The sequence below is a fragment of the Suricata suricatta genome, chromosome 2 (genome assembly GCF_006229205.1).
Source record: "Suricata suricatta isolate VVHF042 chromosome 2, meerkat_22Aug2017_6uvM2_HiC, whole genome shotgun sequence".
NCBI classification, from domain to species: Eukaryota; Metazoa; Chordata; class Mammalia; order Carnivora; family Herpestidae; genus Suricata; species Suricata suricatta.
The window spans coordinates 145,894,623-145,921,932 of NC_043701.1; the positions used below are offsets into that span (position 1 = coordinate 145,894,623).

General features: G+C 39.3%; 1 protein-coding gene and 1 pseudogene across 4 annotated transcripts in view; both read left to right on the forward strand.

The window, feature by feature from the left end:
• The first annotated feature begins 129 nt into the window (after nt 1-129).
• The window catches only part of SHLD2 (shieldin complex subunit 2), a 77,579-nt gene continuing 50,398 nt past the window's right edge, over nt 130-27,310 (forward strand). Inside the window, exon 1 of one of the 4 annotated variants that reach the window (XM_029932070.1) lies at nt 130-148. The gene's annotated coding sequence lies outside the window, so the exon portion shown is untranslated. Of the gene's footprint in view, nt 149-26,863; nt 27,070-27,310 lie in introns of those variants that run through there. The other 3 variants (XM_029932072.1, XM_029932071.1, XM_029932069.1) reach the window with 3 other exon arrangements.
• On the forward strand, nt 7,938-8,654 carry LOC115285614 (annotated as a pseudogene).

Below are 27,310 nucleotides of genomic sequence, written 5' to 3' on the forward strand. Positions count from 1 at the left end.
TCCCAGGCGGCGGCGCGTGCCTTGCAGGGGCGCTCGGGGGCGCGCAGGCGCAGGCAGGCCCAGTGCGCTTGCTCCCGCCGGCTCCGGGGGCGGGGGAGGGGCGAGGGACCTACCGGCTGCCGGGATCTGCGGGGAGGCGGTGTCTCAGGTCAGTGCGTGTCCCCCGCCGCGTCCTGGGGGTGCCGGCCTTCTTGGGGAGTGGGCCCGCTCGGGGAGGGGTCCTTCCATGGGAAGGGGCCTGTCTGCCTCTGGGGGGCGCTGTGAGGCCGGTCCGCGGGCCTCGCAGGGGTGAAGGTGAAGCGGTTTGGCGGCAGGCCGGGCCTGGTGAGTCACGGGTGTCCCTCCTTTCCGCCCTCACGCCCTCGGGGCGGGCGGCCGCCCTGCACCCCATGGCCTGCCCTCTGGTGTCCCTCCAAGGCTGGGCTCCGCGACCCAGTAGCGGCGGTTGAAAGCCGGGCTATGGGCTTGGCTCTGCCTGCAGGGACTTGGGAACACCTGATGTCATCCGGAGGAGGATTTTTGAGGTGGCTTGCAGGAAAGGAGGAAAGCCTGGGAGCTGGGGAATCCCTTACCGACAGGCCTTGATCAAAACTCTTAAGTTTTTAATTTTGCTCCATGCAGTCACTCATTAATATGGAGATAAAAGTTATGTGAATCGTTGTATCTTTCTAACATTTATTGACCGTGTTTCCCCTTTTCAGAAGTCTGTTCTTGAAATAGTTTAAAAACAAAAAGGCACTGTAGACATACAACAATACTACTCCAGGAAATTCTCAGTAATATATGTGTTAAGTGCTCCAGAATAGGTAGGATTTGTAAACTTTAAGCTACATGAGGGTTAATTTTGTACTTACACATTTTTGATGAGCAGTGCTAAAGTTATGCTCTCCTATGGGTAGGTTAGATGCATATAAGTCCAATGACTCAGTCTTAAGGAAAGCTACCAAAGGCCACAATACCAACTTTAGTGGCCCCAGTGTACTTTGGTGGTTTGAAAATGGCACTTTTTTGACCTGCAAATCATGTCATTCACTTGATGCATCTATTAGAGTATGGAAAAGAAGGTCCTCAATTCTTACACTATACCGCAAAGTATAAAGTGACAACCTACATCACTAGATTATATTCATCTATCTCAGTATGCTCTCAAAGCACAGAAGATGCAGCTGATATTTTATTTTATTTGCTAGATAAGTGTATTATTATTTATATTTGTATGTTGTTTTTCAGTGAAAAATACTCTTTGAACTGAATCCTGAATTTGTCTTGGTAAAAAAAAAAAAAAAATCAAGGTACCAGATTTCCTTTTCACTTCATGGTATTATCACTTTACAGTGCAAAACCCCCCCATGAAAATCAAACCCGAAATCCTAAATCTTTAGAATAAAGTGATTAGCAGCAGTAAATATGTGGACATTTTTTTTTCTCTTCAGATTAAATTCTTTGGTATGTTTTGAGGAAAGTGGTTTGAAAGATTAGTTTTATTACCCTGTTTATCTCTTTCTTGATAGCCATAGCCTTCAGAAAAATAAATGTTTAACTTTGCTTCTTCCAAGTTGTAGTCACCTGAATTCAAAAGTTGGAAAGACTATGGAAGTAGTGAGGAAATTATTCTTAACTGAGAGCCTCCCATGTATAAATATCTTACAGAATGGTTCCATAAGAACCCTGTAAAGTGGATGCTTTTATTTTAAATTTTTCATTGTGTCTTAAAATTATAAGTTGTAAAAAAAGTTCAAATCATGTAGAAAATTCAAATGGTTAGAGATAAAGGAGTGATATCTTCCAATACTACTTTCTCTCCCATTTAGTAAGTAGTTGGAGTATGTCTTTTTAAACTAACGTAGGTATTAAAATTCCTGATTTAATAGAAGGGGGAACTGAGGCTCAGAGAGGCCAAATAAATTGTTGATGGTCACCTCCTGGTAAATAGGCTGGGAATCAAACCGGTGTCAACAACAAAGTTATTCTATGGCTAATATTTAAGAAATATTTTAAGTATTTGTTGCAGTTTAAACTGCAGTGATATAAGGTCTAGTGAGTTTCAGCTTTACATTGATGATTTTTTCTTATTTTGTTTAAAATTCCAGTATAGTTAACATATGGTGTTATATTAGTTTTAGGTGGACAATATGGTGATTCAACAATTCCATGTATTACATTGATGATTTCCTTTATAAAATATACAGTTATTTTGCAAATTCAAGTTTAATTATTAGTAATTTCCATTTCAAAAGGAGGCCAGTATTTAACTTGAAGGGAATTTGGGTCCCTTGATTACATTCCACAAAGACAAATCAGTGTTCTGCCTTTGACATTTATGAGTTTTCCTTAGCTGTTTTAAAATTGCAGGTCATTTCTCTTTGATCATTGCATGCTTTTGTGTTTGAAAGTATTTTTAAAAATATTTCAGAAGAAGAGTTTTAGGATTTAGAAGACATTGCATATAAATAAATGAACAACGTAATCTTTCAAAAAATGATTTGAAAAAATACATACTTTCTACCGTGTCTCTTTTTGTCTCTCCTGGACATTTCATTGAAACAGAATTATACAATACGTGACCTTCTGTGACTGGCTTCTTTCACTTAGGACAGTGTTTTAAAGATTCATCTATGTCGTAGCATGTATCAGTAGTTCATATTTATGGCTAAATAGTATTTATTGTGTGGCTGTATCACATTTCTAAATCCATTTGCCATGGACATTTTGACTGTTGTGAATAATGCTCTTAGGAACATTCTTGTACACGTTTTTGTTTTGATATAGATTTTCAGTACTCTTGGGTGTATACCTAGGAATGGAACTGCTGTTAACCTTTGGGAAAAAGAAAAGTTTTTTAACCTTGAGAAATTGCCAAACTGTTTTCCACAGCAGCTGTACCATTTTATTCTTGCTAGCTGTATATGAGGGCTTCAATTTCTCTGCATCCTTCACAACACTTACTACTATCTGATATAAAGTGCTAGCTCATTTTGGTTTTGACTTGCAATTCCTTGATGGGTAATGATGTTGAACATCTTTTCATGTGCTCATTGGCCTTTTGCATATCTTTTCTTGGAGAAATGTCTGTTCATTTCCTTTTCCTATTTTTTTTAAGTTTATTTATTTATTTTGAGAGAGTCAGAGAGGGAAAGTGTGGGGGAGCAAATGTGCCAGAGAGAGCCAGGGAGAGGCAGAGAGAGAAGGAGAAAATCCTCAACAGGCACAACTGTCAGTGCAGAGCCCGAGGCAGGGCTTGAACTCCCGACATGACCTGAGTAGAAACCAAGAGTTGATTACTTAACTGACAGCCACCAGGTGCCCCTCCTTTTCATATTTTTAAATTGGATTATTTGTCTTTTTTATTGTTGAGTTGTAACAGTTCTTTATATATCCTAGATACAAATCCTTTATGAGATACCTGATTCACAGGTGTTTTCTACTATTCTGTTGTGGCCTTTCCACGTTTTCGATGGTGTCCTTTGAAGCACATTTTCACATTTGATGATGTTCAACTTATAAAGGTTATCTTTTATTGCTTGTGCTTTTGGTATCATGTCTACGAAGTCATTGTCCAATTGGAGGTCATGAGGATTTACACCTATATTTTCTTCTAAGAGTTTTATAGTGTTAGCTTTTACATTTAGGTCTTTATACATTTAGTTCTTTTATATTTTGGTCTCAAAATGGATTTTGAATTGATTTTTGTACATGGAATGAGAAGGAATCCAATTTCATTCTTCTGTCTGTGGATATCCATTTGTTCAAAAGGTTGTTTCTTCACACTTCATCAAAAATTAATTGACCTAAATGTGAAGATTTATTTCTGGATTCTTCAGTTCATTTTTCCTTACCCATATATCTTTCTTTACATTAGTACCACACTATCTTGATTACTGTAGCTTTGTAGTAAATTTTGGAATTGGGAAATATGAATCCTCTCACTTTGTTCTTTTTCAAGATTGTTTGGTTATTATGGGTGCCTTTAATTTTCATATGAGTTTTAGGATTAAGTGGTCAACTTCTGCACAGACTCTAGCTGGAATTTTGATTAAGATTGTGTTGAATCTGTCGATCAGTTTGAGGAGTTGTGCCATTTTAATGATATCCTGTCTGTGATTCATGATGTGAGATGTTTTTTCATTATTGCTCTCAGCAGTGTTTTGTCTTTTCAGAGTAGCAGTTCTGTACTTGTTTTGTTAAGTTTATCACTAAGCCTTTTATTCTTTTTGGTGCTGTTGTAACTCTGATTGTTTGCTTAATTTTCAGGTTATTAATTTCACATTATAGAAATATAATTGATTATTGTATATTTTTATTTTTAAAGTTTATTTATTTTTGAGGGAGAGAGAGAATCTCAAGCAGGCCCTGCACTGTCAGTGCAGAGCCCAACACTGGGCTTCATCTTACCAACTGTGAGATTGTGACTTGAGCCAAAAGTAACACATAACTGACTGAACCACCCTGGCGCCTCGATTATTGTATGTTGATCTTTTATGCTTTCACCTTACTGAGCTCATTTGCTAGTTATGATAGTTACTTTAGTGGATTTCTTAGGATTTTCTACATGCAGGCTGATCTGCAAAGGGAGACAATTTTCCTTCTTTCTTTCCAATAGATGTATTTTATTTTACTGCCTAATTGCTTCTTCTTTTTTTGTTATTTTTGTTATTGCTCAGTGTTTCTTTGTATGTATGTGCCATAATTATTTTTGCTAGTCTCTCATTGGTGGGCATGTAAGTTGCTTCCAGTACCTTGAAGTAACAGCAGTGCAACAACGAATAACCTATTACATAGAACATCTACTTTCAGACTCTTCTTGTCTCAGGATGGCTTTTTCTTCCTAAGTATGAGCAGTGATTTTGAACTTAGGAAGAATTTAATAGCCATCAGAATTTTGTTTTCCTATAAAGTTGTTCACGTCTCATTTGACACAAGTAGACAAGTCAACTATTTCGTTTTTTAAACAAGAGCTTCTAGGGGCACCTGGGTGGCTCAGTCGGTAAGCGTCTGGCTCTTGATTTCAGCTCAGGTCATCATGATCTCACAGTTTGTGAGCATTGGGCTCTGTTCCAATGGTGCGGACCTGCTTGGCACTCTCTTTCTCTCCCTCTCTCTTTGCCCCTCTCCTACTTGCTCTCTTTGCTCTCTACTTTGCTCTCCCCTACTGGCTTAAGCAGCAATTTGGTTGAAAATGAATATCCTCTAGTTCTGGTTTTTTTTTTCAGTATTGGTAATTTTGATGCATCATGGATTGTTTTTCAAGCCTTTGTGCTATAATTTTCAGGAAAATATCTTCTGATATTTGCTTTTGTGTTTCTCATTGATTTTCAGAAAAGTTTGTCATTTTCATTTTTTCCCTTTAGTGAGCATGGTTTTTTTAGTAAGCAAAACCCAGTAAACTATATCCAAGAAAAGATCTGAATATTTCAGGTTTTGTAGTCTTTTTCCTCTTAAAAAAACACTATTTTTTCCTAATAAATTAAGTGTCACTTATATTTATTTGTCTAGTTTGGTTAAGGTGAATAGTATTCAACAAAGATATTATCAGCTCTCACTTAAGGGTTCTTTCCATGTCGTGAATAAACACGAAAACTTTATCTCTTTAAGCATAGTATGCAAGAAGCAAATAGGTCTCTTAAAAATTAACTGTACTAAGAAGGGATTCTGAACTCACCTGTCATAATTCATTATGTCTCTTTTTCTTTGTTTTTAAATTGAGATCTTTTGTTTCCCTTGTATGTTAAAAGGGTAGCACATTCAGCTATTTATCACTCCAGGTGCCTTGTCCACTCAGCTCCATTTATTGGTCTATGGAGATGACCTGTTATAAAAGCAAATCTTTATTCCAGCTTTTGCATTTCCATTTTGAAAATTTTAGATCACTTATGATCTTTCTATGGGATTGGAGTTTGAATAGTAAGAAAGAAAACATAAGCTAATAATTGAGACATGTCTGTGATGTGGTTAGAAGCAGACATAACTGAAAAGCATGCTAGAGAAGCGAAAGGTACCTTCTCATTGACTCTCCTGGAAGAGTTGCAGAAGAAACAGACGTCATCGTGAAGCATAGAATGTGGGTGTAATGGCATTGAATCTGCTCTTAGTGAAAGGTAGAAAAGAAAAACATGAATGAGGCAATATGGATCCAGGAAGAGACACTGGTATTGGTTGGGGCCAGCTTAAGTAGCAGTGGCCTGACTTCCTGATCTTGAAATGAACAAGGGGTTTGCTAGCTGTATTACTTGGGACATTATCCAAATGAAAGTGGCTTAGACTGCAGCTGCAAACTAAATGAGATAACTTATTTAACAAGAAGCCTGGAGGTAAGGCTATTCCAGTAGGTTATTGGTATAGGGCTCAGTGATACTATGAGAGAACCAAGAGCTTTTTCTCTTCAGCAAGTTGGTGGTCTCTTTCTTGATGGTCCTAATATTGCTACATCAGTTCCAGGGGTCACATCCAGTAACAGCTAAGTGCTATGTAGAGCATAGCTCTATGCTAAGTAGGAACAACATACTGTTTCTCCCATACATATTTCTCTGTCGGTACAGAAAATTGTGGGGCGCCTGGGTGGCTCAGTCGGTTAAGCATGTGACTTCGGCTCAGGTCATGATCTTGCGGTCTCTGAGTTAGAGCCCAGCGTCAGTCTCTGTGCTGACATCTTGGAGCCTGGAGCCTGCTTCAAATTCTGTGTCTCCCTGTCTCTCTGCCCCTTCCTCCACATTCTCTCTCTTTCTCTCAAGAAAAAAAATTTTTTAAAAGAAAATCTTTTCCAGGGTCACCTGGGTGGCTCTGTCTGTTGAACGTCTGGCTCAGGTCATGATCTTGTGATTCATGAGTTGGAGACCTGCATCTGGCTCTTTGGATCCCCTGTCCTCCTCTCTCTCTCTGCCCGTCTCCTGCTCACACACTCTCTCTCAAAAATAAAGATTAAAAAAAATCTTTTTCAATAGACCTGCCAGCCAGCTTCAGGTCTTTCAGGTGGACCTCAGTAGCTAGGAATGGGTTATATGCCAAGGCCCTTGCTGTAAAGGAGGCCGGAAGGAGGGCTTTCTGACACTTTGAACTTCTAAAGTACAGATAGGTACTGCCAACAAGGAAGAAAGAGCAGGAGGAATCCTTGTAAAGCTGGCAACCAGCACTGTTTGCTGTATTTGCTTCAGAAAATAACTGGTCCACTCTGTGCTCTTACTGTGCTAATATATTTCCTTAGGCTTTAAGCACAGTTTCAGAGGCTTGAAACATTCTTAAATATAATACTAAGAATTATGCTTGTGGTTTCTTGTTCTCTACATCGAGAAATCTAGGATTCTAGTTCCCTTTGAAAACTATCATGTTGCATGTTCTCTACATTGAGACATTTGCTGAGTCTAGTTCCCTTTGAGATTTTATATAATGATTGTGGTTTTAAGATTATGCCTTTTTTTTTTTTGCCATTGACATCTTATAAGGCAGTATTTACTCTCTTGTTAGATAACAGAAACTCATCCTCAACTTCTGGGGGACAATCTAGGAAATATAATGAAATACCAAATGCTTAGATGATTTCCTGGGATCTTCAAATTAAGCTGCCACCAGCAATTTTTGTCAATGGTGTAACACACGGGCCAGTGGCTTAAGTCAACAGGAAGACTCGTCTGGCCTTTATGTTGAAATCAGAAGTGCTTTTGTTTGTGCTCAGGGCAGAAGTGACCATTTCATTGGAGCCTTTGTGTTCCAGGATGTACCATCAGAAGCACAGTTTGGGATAAGACTATTTTGAAAATACATGGGGCAGATACGTTAAGGTGCCCCTTACAGATATTTGTCCTCCACAGTTTTCTTGTTGAAGACGGAATCTTCATAGTTGTATTCTTGGAGGGCCACCCTAAAATTAATGAAACACAATCACAATGGTGATTAATATCACCAGCCACTCACAGTGGAAGTTCTGGTCACCTGTTTAAAAAAAAAAAACATGAATTTTCTTTTGGCGCTGCTACTGCAGCCATGAGTATGCTCAGGCTTCAGAAGAGGCTTGCCTCCAGTGTCCTCCGCTGTGGCAAAAAGAAGGTCTGGTTGGATCCCAATGAGACCAATGAAATCGCCAATGCCAACTCCTGTCAGCAGATCCGGAAACTGATCAAAGATGGGCTGATCATCCAGAAGCCTGTGACTGTCCATTCCCGGGCGCGATGCCGGAAAAACACTTTGGCCCGCCGGAAGGGCAGGCATATGGGCATCGGTAAGAGAAAAGGTACAGCCAATGCCCGAATGCCTGAGAAGGTAACCTGGATGAGGAGGATGAGGATTCTGCGCTGGCTGCTCCGAAGCTATCGCGAATCTAAGAAGATTGACCGCCACATGTATCACAGCCTGCACATGAAAGTGAAGGGCAACGTGTTCAAAAACAAGCGGATTCTCATGGAACACATCTACAAGCTGAAGGCAGACAAGGCTCGCAAGAAGCTTCTGGTGGACCAGGCCGAGGCCCGCAGGTCTAAGACCAAGGAGGCATGCAAGCACCACGAAGAATGGCTCCAGGCCAAGAAGGAGGAGATCATCAAGACTCTGTCCAAGGAGGAGGAGACCAAGAAATAAAATCCCCTCTCTGTTGTCTGTACATAGTAGCTTCGGCAACAACACAGATCCGTTCTTCAATAAAACAAATCTTTATCTGCAAAAAAACCCAAAAAAAAACAAAAACAAAAAAGCAAGAAGTGTTGGGGTGCCTGGGTAGCTCAATCTGTTAAGTGTTCGACTTTTGATTTTGGCTCAGGTCATGATTTCACTGTTCGTGGGATCGAGATCCAAGTCAGGCTCCATGCTGATAGTGCAGAGCCTGCTTGGGATTCTGCCTTTTCTTCTCTTTCTATCCCTTATGTGTTCTCTCCCTCTTTCAAAAAAAAAAAAAAACTTAAAAAAAATGAAGTATTGGGGCTCTTGGGTGGCTCAGTTCGTTAAGTGTCCCAGGTCAGCTGTTCACTGCTTGTGAATTAAAGCCCCTCATTGGGTTTTGCACTGACAGCATGAAGCCTGTTTGGGATTCTGTCTCCCTCCCTCTCTGTCCCTCCCTCCCTCACTCTCTCTTTCTCCCAAAGTAAATAAATAAACTTAAAAAAAATGAAGTATCAGTGAATAGCAGTATATCAGTGAAAAAGTGCTGATACAGAGAGAGGAGAGATGTCAGGACTTCAGGAACAAGGAAGTTGTGTTGAAAGAATCAAATGAAAACAGGTATTTATCTCTAACCTTCATGTGTTTTTTTTCTGGGTCAGATATAAAATGGAATTATTTTGGAATAAGAATTATTTGGTGTACTTTAATAAGAATTCTGAAGAATGATAGACTTTGAGTATCTCCTGCAATTTCAGATTGCCATGCCTCTTTCCTTATGCAATACAAACACCAAAAAAGTGATGGAAACATGAGAGAAACAATCACAACTGGCTTGAAAGTAACTAGAAAACACTTAAACTGAAAAAAAAAAATCCTGAGCCTTGAGAAATTCCAGTTCCTTGCCTCTTACAGTTTTCATTTATTAAAAAGTGTGCATATGAAAATAATAGAAAGTGTGCATATGAAAATAATAGAAAGTGTGCATATGAAAATAATAGAAAGTGTGCATACGAAAATAATAGAAAGACTGCCCCATCAGCCTGCAATGACTGTGCATTTTCAGCTACAGGTATTCCAAGCTGATCCAACTTTTGCTCTCTGAGCTAAAAACATAACAGATGAGACAACAAGAGATCCTTAGATTTATTCCTAACCTATTTCTGCAGACTCATGTCATTTCTAATCCAAGTGACTTTTTTTTTCATATTGGTTCTCATCATGAAACAAATCTTCCTAATTTTTGTCTGTAGTTATCAGTTAAAACAGTAATTACTGGCAAAAACTGAATTTGAATTTTAAAGAGTAGGTTAAGCCCTGAAAATTCCGAACTAGGAAAGAACAATGCTTAAAAATAGGCATCTAGGCTCATAAAAGCACTCCAGGATGTATTTAAGATACTAACAGTTGAAAAAACAGTGACTAGATGTATTCATTTTTCCACTTCTTAAATTTTATTTTTATTTTGACATAGTTTTACTTATAATAATATGTTTGAAACAACTTTTCTTTAGAAATAATTTTAGATATATGGAAGAGGTGCAAAGATACTGCAGAGTTTCTTTCACCCATCTTTCCCTAATGATAACATCTTACATAGCCACAATACGTTTATCAACATTAAAAGATTAACATTGGTACAGGTAGATTTTTTTAAAACTGTCATGTTAGCCAGATTGTCATGTTGACCAACATGCTTTTTGCTGAATTACCTGGAGCTGTTCTGTTGACCTTAATCATGGTCTGTATTCTCAGCTCAGCTTTTCTGATGGTCATGTTTGGTATCCGGTGACCTTCATCCTGTTCCTTAGGCTACAGATGACTGACTGCCTTTTGGACATATACCCAGCCACATCCGGTCTAATGCTGGCCAGAAATCTATGATGTGACTTGGTCAGGAGGATGATGATTTTCCAATTTAAGTTTTTTTCTAATCCATGTGTCTCTTGATAATATCCTTCTCCCTACTTTCAGAGCTGGTTGAAATGTCTTCTTAAAAAGCCTGATCAAAATGATATGCATTAGGTAACTGCATCTTGGTTTACTGTGGCTGGAGTGTGGGTATCTGTGGGTCTGTTGGGGGAGGGAGGGAGAGGAAGAAGAAATGGCAAGGGATTAGGGAGGCAGCTCACTAGAGAGTGTGTCTCTTCATTTGACTAGTTTATTGGCTTTACTGGTATCTTCTATTGTATATTTGTTCTTTGTGATTTTTAAATATGGAGATGCAAATCCTTTCAGGTTCTGGAACATTTTAAAAAAATTTCTTTAATGTTTGTTTTTGAGAGAGAGAGAGAATCCAAAGCAGGCTCAGAGCCTGACATGGGGCTCGAACTCACACACTGGGAGATCATGACCTGATCTGAAGTCGGATACTTCACCGACTGAGCCACCCAGGTGCCCCTTCTGGTTCTAGAACATTTTCAGCTGTTACCTCTTCAAATCCTGTCCCTACCCCATTCTGTCCTCTTTCACTTTATCTTTTGTGTTGTTTACCTACTCTTTTTGTGTTCTCAACTTTTTTTGTGCTTCATTCTAGAGGTGCTAGGGTCAGGCAAGGTGCCACTTAATCCAAGGTTTGCAGTTTCCTGGGCCATCAGCAAGGCAAAATTATGAGTTTAGGCATTGGCTTCCTTTCTGATGACTGTTGCCCCAAATGTATTGCCTTTTAGGGTTACAGGTTATTGTAGGGATACTCTCTTATTATCTCATCTTATGTGGGTCCGGTGCTTTGTATTATGTTTCTAGTAACCCATGACTCCATCAAACAAAATTTATGTTTTCCCTCATGATCAAGTGCTCTCGGATTAAAAGTAGCTCCAACTGACTCTAGATTTCTGTTTTTCTCTTACAATTTTAATTCCTTTAATTCCTGGCTAATTCCTTACTATATTATCTCTTAGTGGCTTTCAAGAATTTGGTTTTTATTTTTTACCTCGTGTTTCTAATTGTTTTCATAGGAAGAGTTGACTTGAATCTAGCTCATCATTTTAGAAAACTGGAACTTATGTTGTTATTTATACATTTAAGTATGTCTTATGTTGATTATGATGAACTTGAAAACAATACATCCTTTTGTATTCTACTTGAAGTTGCATTAGATTTACAGATTCATATAAGGAGAATTGATATTTTACATTATTATATTTTTTGTAAGAGTGAAAGAGAGGCAGAGAGAGAGGAAGAGAGAGAAAATTCCAAGCAGGCTTTGCACAGTCGGCGCAGAACCTGATGTGGGAGTGGAACTCATGAACCATGAGATCATGACCCGAGCCAAAACCAGGAACTGGAAGCTCAACTGACTGAGCCATCCAGGTGCCCCTATATCTTACATTCTTATTTAACCATGAAAGAGTGTGGAGCATTTTCCATTATTTTCAGTCTCTTTTGTTCAGTAAAATTTTTGTAGGTTAAATTTTATTCCTGTGCACTTAATTTTATCAGTATTATTATTTTTAAAGAAACTTGATGGTTTGTTGGATTTGTTTCTGTTTTGTGTGTCTGTTTCAAACGGCTTTGGCCTGAAGAAGGTACCCTATGATTTTATATACCATTTTCTGACTCTATAATTGCATTGTTTTGAAAAAGAAAAATAGAAACTTATTTATATATGGTCTTTTATTTGACTTTGATTTCCAAGTTGAAATATGGTAGTTGCCAACATTTAATTTTTTTAATTCTTGGATTTATCAGAAGGTTTTAAAGTTTCTTCTGTCTATCATACTTTACTCTGATTCATTAATTCCTGTAGGAACTATTTATTGAATACCTATTATTGACCAGACACTGGGATAGTTAGTGAACAAGACAGACAAAAACAGAGCTTTTATTCTAGTGGGGATGTGAGATTTTGAGGAGTGCACTAATTGGAAATAATAAGGTGCTGTGCTACTTTATTTTTTTAATGTTTGTTTATTATTTAGGGGGAGAGAGAGAGAAAGAATCTCAAGTAGGTTCTGCACTGTCAGCACAGGCCTGACATAGGCCTCGATCTCAGGAACTGTGAAATCATCACCTCAGCCGAAATCAAGAGTTGGACACTTAACTGACTGAGCCACCTGGGTGCCCCATGGGGCTGTGCTACTTTGTTTGGGATGTCAGCGAAGGCCTCTTCAAGGAAGAAACATTTAGATTGAAACTAAAGGTTGACTTGGAGCAACCTATATAACGAGCCATGGGAGAACAAGTGAAGGAGACAGCATGTGGAAAATCTTCAGTATAGGAAGGATGTCTGTTAGGAACAGACAGAAACCAGTGTGATTATGATTGCCCACGTGTAGTGCAGCACGGCGTGCTTTTGGAGAGGTAGATCAGGTAGATAAGAGCTTTATATTTTACTTTTTGTGCAGCCGGAAGCCCAATTGATGTATAGCAGGCATCAATCTTGTAAGCCTCAAAATTTACTTATCTCCCAATAACTAAAATTTTCTTAGCACTGGAGCTTCTTATTTCTACTGGGTAGAACAATTGTGCCAATTTAGGATATAGTCAATTTAGAATATAAGTCTGGTTTAAGTTAGTTAATTTTAGGTAAATAATCATTCCTTTGGTTAAAATCAGTTTTTCCACATAGCTCTCTCTCTCTCTTTTTTTTTCCCCCTTGGTTGGGGCGATTGGTAGAGAAGCTTTATAATTTTTCCTGGCATTGGGGGGTGGTGCATCTCCTCTTTGTGCCATTCTCTGACCTTGGCCACTGCTAAGCTGCAGCTTGACTGGCTTAGTCTTGATTGGCACAGTCTGTTCTGCTATGTCTGAGGCTGATGTCCCTGCTGGCACCATGACCTCTGGTCAGCAGGTCTATATGTGCTGGATCTGCCCGAATTACAGGCTTTTTTGGACTCACTGACCCCATACAAACTTCTTAATGGTTTCTACAGCATGCCAGTGCGCTTGGGTCTTTGAGGCAGCTTTTCAGGAATATAGTATCAGCGTGTCAGTGGCTGTTACTGGTCTACCACATTGATACAGTGGCAGGCGCAAAGTTTTGCTAAAAGACTTGCAGTTCCCTGGACCATAACTTGCAAAAGGGAAAGACAGTTGTCTTCTATTCTGGGTCCTTACCCACAAACATTTTCTCACTCTTTCTCACCCCAAGACTGAGCCGCAGATGGGACAGGAAGTAAGAACTCCATTTCCTAGCTCCCCTTTCTCTCTGTACTCCTCCCCCAGGCTTATGTCCTCTCAATTGTTGTGGGAGAATTGTACTTACACCATCACCTCCTACCAGCTGCATGCTGCGATTTACAGTATAAACTCTACCAGCAAAGTGTTCTTGCTTTGGTACGTGATACTTAAAGCCAGGGCTTTAGAATTTAAAAAACCCTGGGGCACCTGGGTGGCTCTGTCGGTTAAGCATCCAACTTCAGCTCAGGTCAGGGTCTCACGGCTTGTGAGTTGGAGCCCCACGTCAGGCTGGCTTGGTGCTGACAGGTCAGAGCCGGGAGCCTGCTTCAGATTTTGTCTCCATCTCTCTGCCCCTCCCCGGCTTGTGCTGTTTCTCTCTCTCAAGTATAAATAAAACATTAAAAAAATTTTAAAAATTTAGAATGTAAAAAACCTTTAGATATTGCACATGAAATTCTTAGCTTTCAAGAATTGTGGTTTCAGTGGAGTAAGGATCTAAATGTAAGAGCCAAAACTATTAGAAAAAATGTAGGTGTAAATACTCATGATCTTATATTAGGCAACAGTTTCTTAAATATGACACCAGGTGTGCCTGAGTGGCTCAGTGGGTTAAACATCCAACTGTTGATTTCGGCTCAGGCCACAATCTCACAGTTCATGGGACAGAGCCCTTCTTCGGGCTCTGTGCTGATAGTGCTGAGCTGGCTTGAGAATCTCTTTCTCTTACATGGCAATGAGGAAGAATGACATGTGGCTGTTTGTAGGAAGGTGGATGGACCTCGAGGGTGTCATGCTAAGCGAAGTAAGTCAGGTGGAGAAGGACAGATACCATATGTTTGCACTCATAGGTCTAACAGGAGAACAGGAGAAACCTAATGGAGGACCAGGGGGAGAGGAAGAGGGAAAGAGAGTTGGGGAGAGAGAGGGACGCAAAACTTGAGAGAGACTATTGAATACTGAAAACGAACTGAGGGTTGAAGCGGGGGGGAGGGAAGAGGTGGTGGTGATGGAGGAGGGCACTTGTGGGGAAGAGCACTGGGTGTTGTATGGAAACCAATTTGACAATAAACTATTAAAAAAAAGAGAGAGAATCTCTTTCTCCCTTTTTCTCTGCCCCTCCCTGGATCATGCACGTGCCCTCTTTCTCACGATAAATAAATAAACTTTTAAAAATCCTTAAATAGGACACCAGAAGCACAAAAAAATTAACTTGTCTTCATCAAAATTAAGATCTTTTGAACATCTTGTACATCAGAAGGTACTATCAAGATAGTGAGATATTAAAGTACCAGTATCTTGGGGTGCCTGGGTGGCTCAGTTGGTTAAGCATCCAGCTTCGACTCAGATCATGGTCTCACGGTTCATGGGTTTGAGCCCCACGTTGGGCTCTGTGCTGACAGCTAGCTTAGAGCCTGGAGCCTGCTTCAGATTCTGTATCTCCCTCTCTCTCTGACCCTCCCCTGCTCGCACTGTCTCTCTGTCTCTCAAAAATAAATAAAAACATTAAAAAAAAATTGAAGTACCTGTATCTTTTCATAGAATAAGTGGGTCCATAATTAAGGATAGAATTCTAAGCTAGAGATATCTATTTTATCGTCATCAGAGAGTAGGCAGTGTGAAAATGGTAATCCCAGATGGAAGTGAAAAGAGCAAAGATGGTGTTCCGAGGGAATGTCAGTCTCTGACCACTGGGTAGAGAAAGGAAGGAGGGATCTGCAAGGTTGAAAGAAGAGTATGAGTTACTATAGAGGTTTCCCCACTTGACTCTAAGCTCCTTGAAGGCTCGACTGTGTCATACTCCTCATTTTATCCCCAGTGCTTATCATAAAGTAGGTTTCCAGTTATTACATGGAAACTGAGAAGTCATAAGGAACAGTGGTGAGCAGTGTCACATGTCTCAAATAGGTGAACGGACATAAGGACTGAGCAAACAGGCTGATTGATCTGATCATCTTCAGTAGAAGAGTGTCAGTGGAGCATCTGTGGTGGAGATAAATGCCAGATTGCTGAGGACAGAGTGAAAGGTTGCGAGCAAGTGGACACAGTTAATGCAGACATTCTTTTAAAAAAAACCTTGAAGGAGGGCGCCTGAGTGGCTCAGTTAGTTAAGCCTCTGACTTCGGCTCAGGTCAGATCTCACATTCGTGGGTTCGAGTCCCGCATCAGGCTCTGTGCTGACAGCTAGCTCAGAGCCTGGAGCCTGCTTCCGGTTCTGTGGCCTTCTCTCTCTGCCCCTCCCCCTCTCGTGCTTTGTCTCTCTCTTTCTCAAAAATAAATAAAACATTAAAAAAAAAACCTTGAAGGATAGTAGGTAGAAGATATGCTATATCAAAATGAGAGCGACTTCGACGTGGTTATGCGCTACACAGGAGAAGTTGGTAGAAAGGGAGAGGTCTAAAGGAAAAAGGAGATAGGTGACACTGACAGGAACATTATCCTTAGGATTAGCTGGAATGGGGTGAAGATATAGGGCTTGAGTAGGAGTAGGAGTATAGTTTCTACTGATGCAGGAATAGCAGAAGGAGAGATGGTGTAGAGGAAGAAAAGTATTTGGATGGTAGATGAGGACTTTGGGGCCGCCATACACTTGATGAACTTTTTCAGTGAAATATGGGGAGGATGAAGTCATCGCTGAGATTATTGGGTAAGGAGATGGTGATTGTTGGGGAGAGTTTGAGAAAGGAGAATTTGCAGAAGGCCATTGGTGGAAATGAAAGGGCTAATGGAGTGGATTATTTAGAAGAATTGTAATGAGGGGCGCCTGGGTGGCTCAGTTGGTTAAGTGTCCAACTTCAGCTCAGGTCATGATCTCATGGTTCGTGGGTTTGAGCCCCGTGTCAAGCTCTGTGCTGACAGCTAGCTCAGAGCCTGGAGACTGTCTTCGGATTCTGTGTCTCCCCCTCTCTCTGACCCTCCTCTTTGTTCTCTCTCTCTCTCTTAAAAATAAAACATTAAAAAATTAATTGTAAAAATTTACCCTCATAGAACTGTACCTTTTTAGAGGTTTATGTCCTGTTCCTACCTTTCTCTCCTTGTTTCTGTCATGGACTGACCTCCTTCCTGGTCACTCTGTCACGTTCACTAAAGACTTTGGAACAAAGTTCAGAATCTTCCCAACCCTTGCCCTAGAACCATTCTGAAAGACTTACTTCTTGTGTAGCTCTGGTGTATATAGTTGTATGAGTGATCTTCTCCCCTACCTCAGGGTTCAGCAACCTGAGTGTTTGAGCACACAAGTTGAACAGGTAGATTTATCTTGGGCCCCATTTAATGGGCCAGTGTGGCAGAAAGTGAGGCAAAAGATTCCAGCAGTGACGGTGTTTAAAGCAATGGGCCATTGAGTCTAGGCTGAATAGGGAGTAACTGAAACCTCAAAGTAGCAGCTGGTATATGAAGTGTTGAGACTGGATATTGGGATTTAAGATTAAGTTACATTTAAGGTTAAGTAGGAGGAGTTGCTGATTATGACTGAATGCAAGAGCTGGCTATGGGATGGGTTTCTGAAGTAGAGAGAAAGTGAAGGTTACTGGGATTGAGCAGATAAGGGAACTGTAAAGCTAGGTGTTAACAGGAGTCAGCTACACAAGAAGTCGGAGGCTTAACCAACTGAGCCACTCAGGCATCCCCCAAAATGGTTTTCCAAAGCCAAGGGTTTTACATTTATCTCTAGCATATTTAAAATATGCTTTCAGACTTCCTCAGGTCAGGGAATACTTAGAACCATGATACATGGTGTTTTTGCAGAGCCCTAAGATTATTGGCATGCTTTTGAACCTTGATAAGCACTGAGTAATGTATAAATAGAATTGTGGACTCATTATATTGTACATCTGAAGCTAGTATAATACTGTATGGGGGCACCTGAGTGCCCTAAAATTAGAGTTTTTGAGTATAGTTGACCCTTGAACAATACAAGTCTGAGCAACGCAGGTCCACTTACATGCAGATTTTTTAAAAATGTGTATTTATTTTGAATTTAATTTTTTTAATGTTTTATTTATTTTTGATACAGGGAGAGACAGAGTATGAGAGGGGGAGGGTCAGAGAGAGGGAGACACAGAACCGGAAGCAGGCTCCAGGCTCTGAGCTAGCGGTCAGCACAGAGCCTGACGCGGGGCTCGAACCCATGAACGTGAGATCTGACCTGAGCCGAAGCCGGAGGCTTAACCGACTGAGCCACCCAGGCGCCCCAATGTGTATTTATTTTGAGTGAGAGAAAGCGTGTATGCATGTGAGTGGGGGTGGGGAGTTGAGTAGAGAGAGAAGGAGAGAGTATCCCATGCTGTCAGCACAGAGCCTGATGTGGGACTCAGATTCATGAACCGTGAGATCATGACCTGAGTTGAAACCAAGAGTTGGACACTTAACCAACTGAGCCACCCAGGCACGTCCTTGCAGATTTTTTTTTTTTTAACAAATACAATATAGTACTGTAAATGTATTTTATCTTTTTTAGAACTTTCTTAATAACATTTTCTTTTCTCTAGTCTCCTTTATTCTAAGAATACAGTGTATAGTACATATTACATACCAAATAGGTTTTAATCACCTGTTTATGTTCTTGGTAAGGCTTCAACTCAACAATTGGCTCAGTTCAGTTCTTTGGGGTGTTGAAATTTATATTCAGAATTTTGACTGTGTGGGAGTGGATGCCCCTAACCCCTGCTTTGTTCAAGGGTCAACTATATTTCACTTCTTTTCTTCTCTTTTTTTTTTTTAAGAGAGGGAATGAGTGTGCAAGTGGGGGAGAGGGGCAGAGGGAGAGAGAATCTTAAGCAGGCTCCACACTCAGCATGGAGCGTGACATGGGGCTCAATCCCATGACCCTGGGATCATGACCTAGCCAAAATCAAGAGTTGGACACTTAACCAATTGAGCCACCCAAGCTCCCCAAGAGTTAACTATTATTTCTAATTTTTTAGGATATTAAACCAAGTTGCAATATGTGTATTTGCATAAAATTTTATTATGTATTCTTTCTTTATTTACATAGTATAGATTCTTGGAAATGGATTCGTTTGATCAAAGGCTGTACTCATTTCTGAAGATTCTGACATGTATTGCTTAGAAAAATTCTTAGGAATAGAGGCATGGTTGGCATTTTCAACAATGATTGTAAGTTTCAAAACTGGGCACAATAAACATCAAATGCAAAAACACCTCTGAATATTGACTTTAAATCTATAAAAGGGATATGAGACTTATATAGATGGCCATGTATTGATAATGGGAAACATTTTTTGTTCTTATTCAGGTGACTCCAGATTGGATGATGACTGAACAGGTAACACACAATATTTTGGGTAATTGAATGAATGATCTGATGATCAGTCCATCCAGCAGTATGTTTACAATCATACATGTAGGACAGAACTGCTTATGCTTTTACCTTTGCTGCTGGAGGTTTCTTCAGTTTTCTTGGCAGTTAACTTTGGAGTTGAGGGGGCAGTATTTAACAGATGCACACAGATGCACAGTTTGAAGCCAGTGTAGGCTATAGAATGGAAAATAAAATGGTATTTCATTCCACTGCATGTATAGGTTCTGGGCATTGAATCTATGTGCTGGAATCTGTAAGGAGGTATTACTGGTTTATTATTAAGGACAGCCAAGTGGAAGAGTCAGGTAGGGCAGGGCATGGGGGGAAGGGCACTCCCACACCCACTCTGGAGTTGTCACCCTTCCAACACCTTGATGTGTCCACCAACTGGGAAGCACCCATCTTGTTTTTGTTTTTGTTTTTTATTAAAAAATTTTTAGTGATTATTTTTGAGAAGGAGAGACAGAGTGTAAGTGGGGGAGGAGCAGAGAGAGAGGGAGACAGAATCTGAAGCAGGTTCCAGGCTCCAAGCTGTCAGCACAGAGCCGGATGCGGGGCTCAAACTTAGAAACCACGAGATCATGACCCAAGCTGAAGTCAATGCTTAACCATCTGAGCCACCACCCAGGCACCCCTGTTTTTTTCAAACAGATTCTATTTTAATGATAGAATTCTCTATTATTTCTCAGAGTATTTTTGTTTGTTTGTTTGTTTGTTTGTTTGTTTTTGTTTTAAAGACATTAACCAGGGCTCCTGGGTGGCTCAGTTGGATAAGTGTCCCACTTCGGCTCAGGTCATGATCTCATGGTTTTTGGGTTGAGCCCCACATCAGGCTCTGTGCTGGCAGCTTGGAGGCTGGAGTCTGCTTCAGTTTCTGTGTCTCGCTTTCTCTCTGCCCCTCCACCACTCATATTCTCTCTCTCTCTCAAAAATAAACATTTAAAAAGAAAAGACATTAACCAGTCTTCTTGCTGGGCTGTTGAAAAGTGGGTCTCATTATGTAATTTTGAGAAAAAACTGCATACTATATCCCTTCCCCACTTGATGATTAATAATGAACATCAATTTTCATCACTTTAATAAAGACTCAGGGAAATGATATATTACCACTCACAATTTAACATTTACTGAGTATTCTGAGGCTCCGTTTTAGCCTCATTTTCAGGCTCTGTTCTAACAGTTCCATAGGTATTAATCTTTACAACAGATCTATCTTCTGACGTTACCTCCTTTTGTTTACAGAGGAGAAAACTGAGATCCAGATTGGCAAAATAACATGCCCAAAGTTACTGTCATGGCCTAGTAGGTGGAAGAGGCAGGACTCAAACCCAGATAGACTGGCTCTGGAGGACTTTCAAGCATGGCCTTGTCCCTACTGTTTGTAACTGAGAGAAGACTGGCTTAGTGTCTGGCATTCCTCAAGCTCGTTTCACAATGTCAGCTCATCATCTTTCCATATATTTTTTAAAATTTTTAATGTTTTTTATTTATTTTTGAGAGTCAGCGCGAGCAGGGGAGGGTCAGCTAGAGAAGGAGATACAGAATTCGAAGACAGGCTCCAGGCTCTGAGCTAGCTGTCAGCACAGAGCCCGACATGGGGCCCGGACCCACAAACTGTGAGATCAAGACCTGAGCTGAAGCCAGATGCTAACCGACTGAGCCACCCAGGCGCCCCATATTTTTATAGGGATTAGTTTTCCATGGAGTTAACTGAGAAGTGCTCCCTTAAGCTGGCCTATACTGGTCCAGTCTCTTAAACAGCGTTGTTTTAGAATAGACCTTTTCCTTTTTTTTTTTTAAACTTGATTCTCTGTGGATCCTATTCAGTGTTATATTTATTTGTTATTTTTAAATGTTATTAGAAGACTTATTTTAACATTAAGGCATTTTATATTCTCTTTCACAGTGACCTTCCCAGGAATTTTTAAAAGATTGACATCTCTCTATACTACGTTTGAGGCACTAAAACACTTCATAATCCAAATCACTATTTTACTCTGCCTTCTCTACTCTATTTTTTTTTTTTTAATAAAAATTTCCTTACAAGGTAAAAAACCAACAGCTTTTTACTGCTCTGGAACACGAGGACAACTAACATCTGAGCTTGAGCCTTGGCTCTGCCTCTCTGCAAGCTGTGTGACCTTAGAAAAGTCATTTCACTTCTCAAAGTCTCTGTTTCTTCCTCTATAAGACAAAGTTAGTATCTTGCAGGGTGGCTGTGAAGACTAAACGAGAAGATTCTTGTAATGTCTGGTACATAGAAAGCTCACTGTAAATGTGGCTTGCCCCAATTCTATACCATGAATGAATTGCAAAAGCAATTAGAAAAGAAAAGTCACTTTTAAATTTGAACTGTCTCATTATTATGCCGACATCAGCTACATTTCTGATAAAGTGATGTTGTCCTGATACAGGTTGTATGGGAGTTAAAACCAGTTTCCTTCCGGCTTTTCAACTGACATAATAAGCAAAGCCTGACTGGGCAAACATAGGCCTATTTATTAGATCACTTATTATTAATGTTAAACCAGCTCTGGTGCTGACTTATCCTGTTCTTTTTGAAATTTCACTGTTGTCACTTAAAATCTGATAGACCTTCAGAAGCTTCATAGAATGCTAAAGGGTTTATTTTAATTCATCCTTCAGAACATGTAAAGTATATTTTCCAAAGGTCTTCTCCTTCCAGCAGTATGTTCAAATTCATGCCTGTAGGACAGGATTACTTCTGTCTTTACATTTGCTACTAGAGGTTTGTTCAGTTTTCCTGGCAGTCAGCTTTGGAGTTGAGGGGGCAGTGCTTAACACATCTAACCAAAGCATGAATAATTGTTTAAAACAAAGCTATTAAAGGAAAAACATCTATGGGGATTTTTCAGTTTCACAATGACTTACTCCTTAAGCAAAAAGAAAACGGTTCTGGTTTGAACTGTATGTTGGAGGGTCTCTAACACTCAATTCTAAGTGCTGTTCTAGCCCTGAATCCCAGTAAGCATTGAGTAAACACGTATTCATGGACTCAGTTTGATTTCCAATCCCAATTTTGTGCCTTGTGACATCTTTAAACTTGGACCTTCTTGGGGCACCCAGCTTGCTCAGTCTGTTAAGTGTCTGACCTTGGCTCAGGTCATGGTCTCGTGGTTTGAGCCCTGCGTCAGGCTCTGTGCCGACAGCTCAGAGCCTGGAGCCTGCTTGAGTCTGGGTCTCCGTCTCTCTCTGCCCCTACCCCACTAGTGCTCTGTTTCTGTCTCAGTAATAAATAAACATAAAAAAAAATTTAAACTGGAACCTCCTTGAACTTTCTAAGCTTCAGCTTCCTCTTATGTAAAAGGACGAAGTGCCGGTATTTATGTCCCAGGATTGCTGGCAGTTAAGTGGTCATGCCAGCACCATACGTGGCACATAGTAGACACAGTGCATTGTATGTTCCTCCAGGCACCTCACGTTATTCTTTAATAATGTTCTTTCCTGTCGCTTTTTTTTTTCTCATTCCCTAAACACTTGGAAACCATGTTCAGGAGAGAATATGAATGTTTGCCAATTAAACTGAAAATATATTCCTTTGTAGCCAACACTGGGAATGTTTTGGCAAAAACATTTGTATGCCCAACAGACCTTGGTTTAATTTCTGGCTTTACAACTTACTATTGTGACCTTAGATAAGTTAGTTAACCTGTCTTGTAAAGTATTGTGAGGTTGAAAAAAGTAATAATACATAGAAAGCAAATGGCTCCATTGCCTGGTTTGCATAGGCTCTGAGTAGATTTATTATTTTAAGTTGAGACTTTTATTTAATCTGATAGTTTACATAATTAACTCATGTATACTACTCTACTCACACCCTGTTAAGAGCAGCTGGGCTGATTGTGAATGAACATTAGGCATATGATTATGTAGGTGACTGAAGTTGGCCTCACCTAGAATTACGTTCAGCATAAGTGGCATTTTCTATTGTATTTGAAGTAAAATGAATTAATGAGCTGCTATTACATTTGACATGGGATTCTTTAAATTGTTGCATTTTTCTATAAATACCAAAATTAGACAAAAATTAATGTCAAGAGATAGGTTCATGAGCGCCAAAGCAGAGAGAGAGGGAAACACAGAATCTGAAACAGGCTCCAGGCTCCGAGCTCTCAGCACAGGGCCCAATGTGGGGTTTCGAACCCACAAACCACAAGACGATGACCTGAGGCGAAGTCAGATGCTTAACCAGCTGAGCCACTCAGGCACCCCCCAGCTGTAAGGTTTTTAAAGGGGCACCAAAATAATCCATGTTTTTCTGCTAGGGTGTTAATACCTATTTTTCGTGACATAGTTTCTTGTATTACTTGAGATATAATTCACGTAACAAGTTTCAGTGGTGTTAAGATGTTCATGGTCTTGGGTAGCTACCACCCATTATCTAGTTCCAGATCTTGTTCATCACCCCCAAAGGAAACTCTATACCCATTAAGCAGTCACTCCTCATTTCCCTTCTCCCAGCCCGTGGCAGCTACTAATCTGCTTAAATGTCTGTGGATTTGCCTATTCTGAGTATTTCATATACATGGAGTCATACCATATACTGCCTGGTGTGTCTGCTTTCTTTCCCTTTGCAGGTTTTCAGGTTTTGTCTGTGTTGTGGTGCATGTCAATACTTCATTCCCTTTTAGGGTGGAATAATACTCCATTGAATGGACATACTGCATTTTATTTATCCATCCAGTTGGATCTTTGAGTTGTTTCCACTTTTTGTCTATGTGCATGATGCTACTATGAACATTTGTGAAAGTTTTTGGGTGGACATATGTTTTCAGTTCTTCTTGGCATGTAAGTAGGGGTCAAACAGGTAACTCTATGTTTACCTTTTTAAGGAATCACCAAACTTTTTCCAAAGCAGTGACATCATGTTATGAAGTTTTTAATGCTGTCTAAAATACTTGGAAAAATGAGAAATGTTTATTAAAATGTTAATCTGAGAATATTAGTACTTGTGACAGCCCTTTGACAAGCCAGGTGGATGTCTTAATTTGCCTATAAAATATATTGAAACCATAGAAATAGAGTCAAATTCTTTATGCCCTCTTAATTCTTATTTCTTAACCCACTTATTTTTCCTAAAAGTTTGGAATATGCTTGCAGTTGATATTTACTTTCACATAATGATAGGTCTCTAAAAGTGATATATTAATGGTTCCTGCTCTGCTTTTCCTTAGTCAGTTCCATGTTTTATTACATGGGTTACCAATGCAGAGACATTGAACATTGGTCTTTTTATAGAAAATATTCTTGAAACAAAATTCAGCGTAGACTTAATTATGATTAAATTTTCTTGGATGTACAAATATTTTTCAAAAATATCACATGTAGATGTGACTTAAAAATATTTGGTTGGAGATTTTGTGTTAATGTAGTAGGTGGTCTAGAGATGCTTTTGTCTCCTCAACTGATGACATTACTGTGTCTCTGCTTCTGTTGCTGTCTGTAGTCAGTATCAAGTAGCCATCAGCCTCCTACATTTGTTCTAGCAAACATTTATCTAGCCTTCATACATTTACATACAGTGAAATCATTATAAAGAAAAAAGTAAGTTGGTTTTATTGGGGGCTTAGAATTTTAGGGTGGAAAGGGTGCTCGAGAGAAATAACATTTATGGAATAATTTCTGATACTAGATTGGAGCTTATGCGCTTTTCATGCCTTATCTCATTTAAGGTGACAATCTATATGAATTTTGTGTTTGGAAGAAGAAATGTGATGAACAGTCATTCCAAAGAGCTTGAAGTGAGCTCTCTTTCTCTAGGGCAAATTTATCTTTATTCCTGTTTGGGCATATTCTAGAGATTGAATTGTTTTCCTAGAGTAATGAAAAATTAAAGGAGTTCTTTTTAAGGTAAATTTTTCTCAGGTTTTATACTATGAAAATCAGGGTCATCATCGATATTGGATATGTTGTTTATTAAATTCTTTAACTTTAACATAGTTTTCAGTTATTTTTACAATTATTTTGGTGCCTAAAATAATTTGTTATTGTGTTGGGTAGCTTTATCTATTTTGCTTCTGAAATATCAAAGAATAGTAGTTCCATTTGAGCTACAGAAATACTGGGTTTTAATCAGATCTTTTTGTTTGAATATTGACTCTTTTAATAAGGTTTTTTTTTTTGGTATTTTTGGGGAACATTGTATTAAGTTTGCAGTTGATAAGCTTCTGTACTAACTCGAAGTAGTATACAGAAACGACAAATCTAAAATCTACCTCAAAAAATTAAAAATAAAATGATCTAGTAATTCCACTTCTGGAGATATATCTGAAAGAAATGAAATCACTGTCTTAAAGAATTATCTGTACCTCCTTATTCCCTGTAGCATTATCTACTGAAGACATGGAAACACACTGGAATATTCAGTCATAAAAACGAAGGTAATCTTGCTGTTTGCAAAGAATAAAATGGATGGAACTTGAAGGCATTATGCTAAGTGAAAGACAAATACTGTATGATCTCATTTACATGTGGAATCTAAAAAACCAAAGGCCCAGAAGCAAAATCAGTCTGTGGTTGCCAGAGGTGGGGAAAGGAGTATGGGGGAAATGTGTGAAGGTGGTCAAAAGGTACAAATTTCCAGTTATAACATCAATTAGTTCTGGGGATGTAACGTACAGCATGGTGACTGTAGTTAAAAATACCGTATTGAGGGGCACCTGGGTGGCTCAGTCGTTTAAGCATCTGACTCTTGATTTCAGCTCAGGTCATGATCTCAGGGTTGTGAGATCGAGTGAGCCTGTGTCTGGCAGTGTGCTCAGTGTGGAGCCTACTTAAGATTCTCTCTCCCTCTGTCCCTTCCTCACTCATCTGTGCTCTCTCTCTAAAAATAAATAAATAAATAAATAAATAAATAAAATACTATAATGCATATTTGGAAGTTGCTAAGAGAAGAATAGATCTTAAATGTTCTCATCATATTTGTGATGAGAAAACAATTGTAGCTGTATGGTGATGGATGTTAATTAGAATTATCATGATCGCTTTGCACTATATGTATGTAAATCGTGTTGTATACCTTAAACTAATACCATGTTATATGTCAATTAAATTTCAGTAGAACTAGGGGAAAAAAATCTTTCCAGATAAAATGTTGATGGCTGCTATTAAAAGGGAAAGAAATCAGGGAAATTTTGAAGGTTAGGTTTTATATTATGAAAACTCAATTTAGTGATTTTTATATCCTAAGCAGTAATATGAGTGATCTCTGACCAAACCATGATGTCTAAGGAGGAATGACTATTGTGTGGATGGAGTATCTGCTGACACTGTATTTATTATTCTTGATGTTCAAGCTGGGCTTGTTGCCAAGATAAAGGAAGATGTTCCTTCGGGTGGAAATTGTAATGCATTTCTCCATAGAAAGAGGATGGTTCAAGTAGTACTTTTAATTCCAGGTTTTCATTCTTTAAGTAAATATTTTAAGCTCCTGCGAGAAGGCGGGTACTATGTCATATATTGTTTATGTGTAAAAGGATACAAAGATGTATGAAGCCAGGTGTGACATAATGTCTAATCTCAAATAAGAGCTATTTTTTTTTTCACTACCCATGGAAGCACAAAAGAAGTTCTATTTCTTTTTCTGTGATTTTTAGGTACTTACGGACTTTGGTGATTGCTCAGGGTCTCTGTTTTATAATTTTGTTTCTTTGGAAAAATGTTTCTTAAGCTTTATAACGAAGTATAATTGAACTCCAAGAAGGCAATCTGTGCATAAGTTGGAGACTGCTTATTTTGAAATGGAAAAACTCTTCCTCAGCATTACTGAGTTAATGTACAGTTGGTACAAAGTTTTCAATTCTAATTGCTGACTTGCTTAGCGAGTGAATGATTTATCATAATCAGCTAAAACCTGTAAGATAAAGCGTGGCGACCTGAGTAGTTTTTCTGGTACAGTCAATACTTTAGTGTGGTAGGTATTTTTTTAAGCAATTTCTGTTTCTCTTGGATAGTCAGTGTATCTACCTCCCTCTTTTTTAGGAGTCATCCGTGAAAGGGTTGGAAGCCTTGATGTTTGAGTAGACAAGGTAAGCATTCAAGTAAACTCTTCAGTATTGTGACAATTGAGTTGGCTGATTTGATATCAAAATAGAATTTCAGTTATTTAAAGAAGAGTGAGTTATAAACTGTGTTGATCATATTTATATCCAACATCACTATAAGCGCTTCATGTTCATTATCTTGATTTAAGCCTACCAGTGGTCCTGTGAGAGATACTGTTCCACCCGCTGTATAGGCTAGGGACCTGGAGCCCAGAAACCTGCGGAC